The sequence below is a fragment of the Cygnus atratus genome, chromosome 6 (genome assembly GCF_013377495.2).
Source record: "Cygnus atratus isolate AKBS03 ecotype Queensland, Australia chromosome 6, CAtr_DNAZoo_HiC_assembly, whole genome shotgun sequence".
In the NCBI taxonomy this organism is placed as follows: Eukaryota; Metazoa; Chordata; class Aves; order Anseriformes; family Anatidae; genus Cygnus; species Cygnus atratus.
In genome coordinates, this window is record NC_066367.1 from 6,386,051 (window position 1) to 6,394,928 (window position 8,878).

Here is an 8,878-nt window from a genome sequence, read left to right on the forward strand (position 1 = left end):
ACGCTGACTACTACAATAACTAGGATGAACTCTTGCAGAATCCCCCTTGATACATCATTCTAGTTTTATCTTACATTGTACACTATTTCATTATTAAACCACTCTTAGAAGCATGAAGGGCTATTTGTAAGACAAAAAAAAAAAAAAAACAAGGATCTTGTGCATCTTCATGTTGCTTCCATGTCTTTTAGAAGATTGTTATAGAAATAAAGATTTGACAGGAGTCCAAAGCATTTCCATAAATGGTTCTTTAACCAGAGGCACTCACCACTTTCATTGTTTGACATTTAACAGATTTCACTTGTAACGTATATGGCAGGGATATAACAGTTGACATCACGGAAGTTCAAAGCATTTTCCACATTGGACTTTTTAATAAGGCAAAAGTAGGTAAAGTGACTTTCCTAAGGTCGCCCAGCAAGTTACTGGCTGAGCCAAGAACACAGTCCAGAACTCCTGAGTCCCAGGCCAATGTTCCATCATTATGCCATCCAGCCTGCCATATTATTAATGTTCGGCCTAAATATATTCTTGTAGCAATTGATTTAATGCCATTAGTTTCAGACAGCTAATCCAAAACTCTGTTGGTTATCCAACCTCCAGGGACTTCCTGGAACAAAAGACTTCGGGACTAATCCAGAAAATAACATTATAACCTTTTCAGGAAGCCTAGGTACTTTCTTCCCCCCAGTTGAAAAGTTATTTCAAAAAGGAAATAACCATCTAATTCTAAATTCAGTGAAAATCACGTGGAAAAATTACATGCATGCTTGTGCTCATGCCCACATATTTTTCTATGTTTCACTGTCAAGCTATAATCTGCAATAAAGACGTATGATAGTAATTAATGGGATAAAGTCAAGATAATGATCATGATACATGAAAAGAGAATGAATTTAAAAAGTCCTTGGGGTCTTAAAGAGATAATAGAGGTGAGTGGAACTGGAGGCTGCAGAGAGCCTGCATTCATCCAGCACCTCGTTTGCACAAGAACGGATAAAAAGGTTCTGTGTGAATCACAGCCCTAAACTAGATTAGAAGAACAACAACAAAAGAAAGCATTTCCACATGAAGATACGAAAAGGACTTAGGAGTGCCTAACTCCTTTGGGAATGCCTAGAAGGGTTCAGTTCAAAGACCTGTTAAGATAGCATAAAAGTAGGAGAGACCGAAGAAAGTTGTTAAATGTGTGCAAGAGAATACAGAGGAATCCAGACAGTTAGAAAAAGATGTGCTAAGACAAAGATCAAGAAAAGGTACAGAAATGTTCATATCAAATAAGTCACAGTCTGCGCTTTTGACTTTCATAGTCCTTCATGTTGAACTAGGTGCAAGAGATGAAAATGAATACCCTCTCCAGTCTAGTATCTCAGGTCTGTATATAAATGTCTCTCTCCTCCAGATTTCTTCATGGCATATCTTCAAATTGCCATAGCTTTCAGAAAGCTTTCTTTATTTGTGTGTACTCCTGGACTGTATATCAAATAAAAGAATATTCTCTTCTTTCCATTTACATCCTTCCGTTTGCACAGCATTTTTTTTTGTAGACAGCCTTGCTGGTAGTCTTTAAATCAGACCTTCCTCTTTATAGTGCTTTTTAATAGTCAGTATCTAACATGCCAATTACTAGCTTTTAAAATTGAAAATAACCTTTGCATTAGCTTTGGTCCAATATTAATGTCATTGCTCTTTATAGCAAGTCTAGTAATATAATGCCTTCTGTTTTCCATAGATTAATATCTAAGAAGAATGCTTTGTGCTTCAAATACTTTATCCTTTACACAGATATAAAATATGGAGCAATAAAATATAAAATCAATTATTCAAAGAGAAGAATTAAAAACTGCAGTCATATAGAACGGAAACATAATACTTTATCAGTTCTAAGCAGAAATAGCCCAGAATAAAAGAAAAAGATTCAAAGTTCATCCTACCAAATCTTCAGCACATCAATACCAGTTTTTTTCAGGGATACAGACAGGCTAAACATCTGGATTTTCCTTTGTGTTCAGATTCAGTGTCCACCAAGCATTAATGATGTTTCTTGTTTGTTTTTTTTTCTGCAGGAAAAGGATCCCCTAATCTCTCCCAAAGCTTTTGTACATATAAGCACAAAATACTTTTTTTGTATCTATTTCTCATTTTTCGTATGCTCTAGTGATGTCAGCCAGGTAAAAGATAAAAGAAAGCCCCAGTCCCAGTTCTGGGAACATTCAGAATTTTAATATTGTTGCAATTATTTTTTAGAAAATTAAATGTTTAACAAACTAAATTTTAAAATGTTGCTACTCATTTGATTTTTCACAAGCATAAATAGCAAAAAATATTATATACAAGTGATCATTTATCCCATTTTGATCAACTGCTTAGTGTTGGCATATGAAGCTTTCTCTTCAGAGATTAAAATACTTTTTACCCAGTTTACTCCTACACCTGACATCCTTTTCTTTCATTATCTCCTTTCCTATGGGAAAAAAAAAAAAAAGCTTGAGGAAAAAACTATTTTCTTTGTGAGCTGAACTCAGCAATGAAGCCATTATTCTAGCATTTTGTAGTTCAGTACTGATTGCTAGGTTGCCTACCTAAAGAATATGTTTTAAAAAACCTATTTATAATTTCAAATAGTAATTGCAGCACTTAAAACTTACTGAAGTATGAAACATAGATCTAAGTAGTTAGTTACCTAAATAGCAACTTTTTTCATTTGACCATTAAATCATTGATCTAAGTAATAAAAATTTAACTCACACAAAATTAGTAAGACTGCCTTGACCTCTGCACCTGTTATATCTTTTGTGTTTTTTTTTCCCCTTCCAAACCCACTTTGAATTGCCAGCCTATTATTTTCTTGTAATTCAGCAGAAATAAAAGTGGATAATATTATGAAGTAGGAATAAGTACACAACAAAAATTTTCATGTTTCATGTTCAAATTATATGGGCTGTGTAGATGTTGATCCAGTGATGGCAAGCTTAAATAGTTAGCCAAAATTCTTACCATAAATATCTTCAAGAGTGTACTAGTTATTTAAAAAAAAAAAAAAAGGTATTTTTAAAAATGTCTTTGAGGAATGAATGGACATTAACAAAAATGAAAATATGTGGTCTTTTATGTGTTAAAAGAAGCAAAGCAACCAATCTAATTAGAAAAATTAATTCTGGGATACTTCCAATGACAGTTGCCTGTTAGGCAGTAGACCTCTCAAACAGAACCTGCTGCTAAAGACACCATCTTCTTCATACAATTGCATGCAAAGGTTTTGATACAGAAGTGTGATGGGTACACACACTGCTCCTGCACTTCATATAAGTCTTACTCAGGCTTGTGAGCCATAGCAGGCCTCCATGTTGTTGCTCCTTGAACTGGACAGCTCGTTAGCAACAGGGCCCCAGGCAGAGCTTATTCCCATGAAATCTCTCATGGGAAGTAATGATGGAATCTGATCTTGACTTCAAATCAATCGTTTTATCTAATAAATATGGCACCTGACTACAAATCAACCACCTTATCTAATAAATATGATGCCTCATCTCTTTCCATAATCAAAGGAAAAGTCATCTTGACACCATTCCTATGTTATCTACAGAGTGTGGTGAAGCCTGACCTCTTGCCTCACTCCCGTTAACGCCTGTTATTTATACAATTGAGGCCTTGGATGATGAGGCCTCCCCTCTGATGGCATCCAGGGCCTGTGGTCTAGCTAATTGACAAGAACACAATTAAGTGCTAAGGGGAGAGGGACTGTGCAACCTGATTCCTAAACAAATTGGCAGAGACCTGAATTCTGGAAAACTACTGTCCAAAAGACCATGGTCTCACAATCCTATCAAGAGCCATCTGACAAAGCTCCTCTTGTATTCAAAAAGACAAAAATACCATGTATGTGTCTTCAGCACTTACCAGGAGATAGCAGAATCTCATGAAATGCAATTCAGTAAAATTTCCGTAGGAAACTCGGAATAGCTCTGCATCCAGATCTCATTAGAGTTGATTGCAAAATTCCTGCCAATTTAAACACAAACAGAATGAGACCTAAGTTCTGCCTCAACGGATTCCCATTTGTTTAAGTTTTCTTCTGTGGAATGAGTTATCTAGAGCTGATTAAAATATGTTCAGTTTTGATTGTAACCTTGTTTGCTGTTAAAAAAAAAATCATAGCATGAGGTAACGTTTATGAGGCCAAGTGTTGGTGCAATGATCAGATTTGTACAGGTGGGTTCTGCTTCCCATGCAGCGTTTTGATGGACAAGATTGGAAGTTTCTGTTGTTGGATTTCATTATTTCAAATGGCTCAATGGATAGATAGAGTGCAAACGTGTTTCAGGCTCTGGGTTAATCTTTTATAAAAATTTTGCAGAAAGTAATTTCTTGCTTATCTTAGGAAAATCCTAGTATAACGGACTATTGCAGTGAGATTCATTACAACATCTGAATAAAAAATCAATTATTCAAAGAGATAATTTAAGAATTACAACAACAGTGAATTGAAGAATAATACTTTATCCCTTCTAAGCAGAAATAGCCCTGAACATCAACAACAAAATTAAATTTCATCCTACAAAATTATCAGTATATTGATACCAGATTTTTATAGGGATATAGACAGATTAAACATCGAAGTTTCCTATATATTCAGATTCAGTGTCCAACAAGCAGGATGCATTGTTTCATGTGAAAACATTAGAGCCCCTGAACAATAACTGAGGGTTTAAAACGGTATGTCTCAATAGATGGAACATTTAGGAAAACTGCAGATTTAATTAAAAATTTCTCAGTGCTTTGTACAAAGAGCACTGTAGTTATCTTGGTACCCAAACTGAGATTTATTTTATGTAAATAAAATATGTGTATATAAAGTATACATAAATACACTTTAAATATATTTTTAAACATACCTCTTCATGACAAAACAGAAAATAAAAGACCCTGACTCACATTTACATTGCAGAGCAGGTTTACATGCAAATTTCTCAAGTTATTCACAGGAGATTTTTATCTGTAGGCAGAAAGCAAACACCTCTCAATGCAAATCTGATGTGATTGATAACTTAGTGTCATAACTCAAGCTCTGAATCTTCAGTAAATTGCTCATTCCACATATAATATGTTACTGTGTCTATCTCCCATGCAACAGGTTTGAATCTACTGCTGCTCATTTGATGTCAGACTGTTTATCACCATCGTGGTCTCAAATCACAGGAGCAGTCAAACATCTGCTTCATACACTCAGCCAGCAGGTCTGAAATGTGAGTACTTGAAGGAAACCATTATAAATCTCCCACACAGTGACTGGCAGTATTTTATCACCAACCACTAGTCACTGATCATGTTGCAGCTGTCCACAGTCCTTCAAGCAGCCTCTCTTTCCTAGTGGCCCATCAGCAGCCAGTCTTGTACCATCACCTCCTAGTTTAGCTACAGGTGACTCCACGCAAGCAGTAGTTATGCCTTATCCAAGAAAAAGATAAAAATGCTAAGAATCCTACTTTTCCTTCCTAAAACTATATAGCATCTACTAACTTTGTTAACGTTTCCTAGTTCTTTGAGTCAGATTCTAGTAAAAACACCAAATGCAATGTCAGAGTTGACAGTCTGATTTCCAAAAGTGTGGTTTATTTGCTTTTTTATTTATTTTTCACCTCCAATAATGAGAAGCAAAAGGGAGGAAAGGTCACTTATGGCCTTTTTGGTCAGTTCATGAATGGGGATTGAAACTTAGAAAGATAGCTGCACTTCCTTGCACACTGAAGTGTACTGCCTGTGCTAAATTTTTATTGTAGAGCAGTGTGCTCTTTTGTGCCTGCTTTACACCTCTTAGCCCTGAGCTGCTGTCTTCCTGAAGCCAAACTTAAACCTCATGGTTTTAACAGTTTTCAGAGAAGCTCATTTTGCCTTTCACATGAATAAAATCCATGCTTTCACCCACCATGACTGACACTCACACAAAAGAAAATATGGAAAAACTAAGTATATACTAACCTGGGCTGAAAATAGATAGCTATGAAGTTGCAAAAGCTTTTTGTGGCACAGCTGCAGTTGGACATTTTCCCTTTGCATCAGTCATGCTGCCTCTCTGTGCTGATGTACCTATAAGAAGTTGCATAAGTTTTTTTCAACTGTTCTGTGCCAATGGAAAATTTGTATTATATCAGGCTCATTCCCCGTCTTTGCTGAGGTTAGAACCAGTTCACACTAATAGGAAGCATTTGTGTTATGCTACAGAAATGAGTCCAAACTAAAAAAGATCATTTCCGTGGAAAGATGAATTGTCTAACATTGATGTAAGCTCTGAGTAGAGCTGAGCCTAATACATAAAAAAAAAAAAAAAAAGCAGAGAAGAGCCACAAAGTGTGGGGTTTCTTTGCTTGTTTTTTTCCCCAAAATTTTTTTATGGCTCAAACTTATGAAATTGCCCTGAGAGAACTTATTGCGTCTCCTGAATACATTTTTTTCCCTTCCAAATAACCAAATAGCAAGTCACCACAAATCTATACATCTCTACACTCCCTCAGTCAGGGACTGTGTTGTATGAACATGAATTGTTTATTTCTACAAAGCTGAAAGTTGGTAGCATCAGCATTTTGAGCTCTATTCATGAAAGGAAAATGATAATGACAAACTCTTTATGGAAATATCTAAAGAAACACTGAAAAGAAAAAACTGATGCTAGCTTTCTCTTTTGAAACTGGCATTTATAAATGCCATGCATCTTTTCAGCAATTGAAAATGTAATGATAGTAGAAAGTCTTCTTTATAAATTACCACAGCATTTTTTTCTACTGGAACATCATTATCAGATAAAGCTGCAGAAATGTTATGATTATACCAGTTCACAGAGCTTTACCATCTTTCCCCAAAAAATAACTCTATCATCATAGTTATCTTTGGCCAAACACAGTGAAAGGACATGCACATGACAGGAGGTCAAAATGATGGCATTTGATGGTATTTCAGATATGTTTGCTGTAACAGCCAACTGGGTGGCAGTTGTTTCTTTAGATGAACTTTCACAAAATACACACTTTAATACTAAATCAAGAGCCTGTAACTCTATGAGAGAAATCTTAGTTCAAGGCAAGTAGACTTTCTTAAAAAGAAAAAAACTTTTAAAACTTTGCATATTATTGCTGCACTCTTACACTCTTTATTGGCAGCTATTGATAGCCCAAAACCCACCTTGTTGAAAAGAAGTGGTTTGTTCTTAAAACCAGCTGTCACACACAGGTAATGAAACAACTAGTGCTTTTTCTAGCACAGCAGAGGTTTCATGTGGGGCATCATGACAAGTTTAACTTTATGAATTGATGTAGTTTGAAGAGAAGACAAGAGGACAAAAGATAACAATAAATACTTAAATAAGTTAGATCAGGTTTTCTCATGTATCAATGGAGACAACTTCCTAAGGACTTTCAAACAGATTTCATAATGCTAGCTGGAGCTTCAAAGTGTCTTTGAATGCTTTGTTTCTACAAACAAATACATCCCCGATGGAGTGTGTTCTCAGGTAAACACCACACTATTTTATCAGTAAAAAGTACCAGCCAAAAAAAGTCTTTGAATTAATATTCTCCAGTAACAGCTTAAAAAATTGTTTCATGTTACGAGGACAAATATTTTACTATGACAGGTGTTTTTACAGTGAAGTTAAGGCCTGACCTCACTACCTGGAAATGTAATGTACATTTGCAAACTAAGTTATGAAACCAAAATTCATTAATTGCATCTCCAAGTGCCTGATTTGCTCTTTTATATTTAGAATCAAACTAAGATTTGTAAAGATAAGTGCAAAACTGCAGGTGAAATATTAGCTCACATGAAGAAAGTCATTATTCTTCTGAATATTTACTGCTTATGTGACACGGATGTCCAAGGGTTTAGTCTCCAAACAACATGCCATCTTCTGTACAATCGCTATTACTAACTTCTCTGTTCATAATAAAGTATGTAGCATAGTGAGAGATTGAAGGTCTTAATACGTTTACACCTTTGTGGTTAAACAATAAATTAGAGCATGCAAGGTTCTGGCATTTATCATTTTTGGTGAAACAGAAAGGTTTATAAAGGTTTGCTATGTGCAGTGAATTAAAATGCCAGGTCTCTTTGTTATAATAAAGGTGCATTGTGCACAGTGCTGAAAATTTACACGAAGTACAAAAATAAGCGAGTAAATGGTTGCATTCTTGACCTTTTCACTGACTTCTACTATTCTAATTTGCTATTCTCATCTATGCTATTGTTAGAGAAAACATTTACTGAAAACTCATTTCATAGTTAAGTCTAAAATGCTTAAGAAAGGAAGTAATTCTTTCCACTCTACTTTGAAAGACAACAATTTAACATGCTGTGTATACTGCCTGAACTTAAAGATATTTAGCTTGCCTTTCAAAAGAAGACTGACAAAACTGTCTTAGCGTACCCCATCTTTTAATCAAAGTTGTAATAGTCATGAAATGGGATATTCCCAGCCCATTTTTACTTATTGTATCTGGTATAAAATGCATCAGTCAGCCATCGCAGGAGAATTAGATTCAATTTCCCATTTGTCTGCAACATCAAACCATCTGGCAATGCAAGTAAAAACACAACACATGAAAACTGTAGTTCAAGTTTCAGAACGCAGAACAATGCTGTGAAATAATGGACGTCTTTAAGCTTTGAATAGTTCCCAAATTAGTTGCGTACTGTAAAAAAGTATTAATAGAACAGACCACTTTGAAATCAGAGCACCTGTGCTTTTTATCACCGTGATTTGACATTATATATTTGCATATTCATGGAATACGTCACCTAAGACATACTACTATTTTCTCCTATGGAAGCAGTCTTCATGTAATTTAAACTGCAGTTCAACTCTTTATGAGAACATAGTAAAAATTGT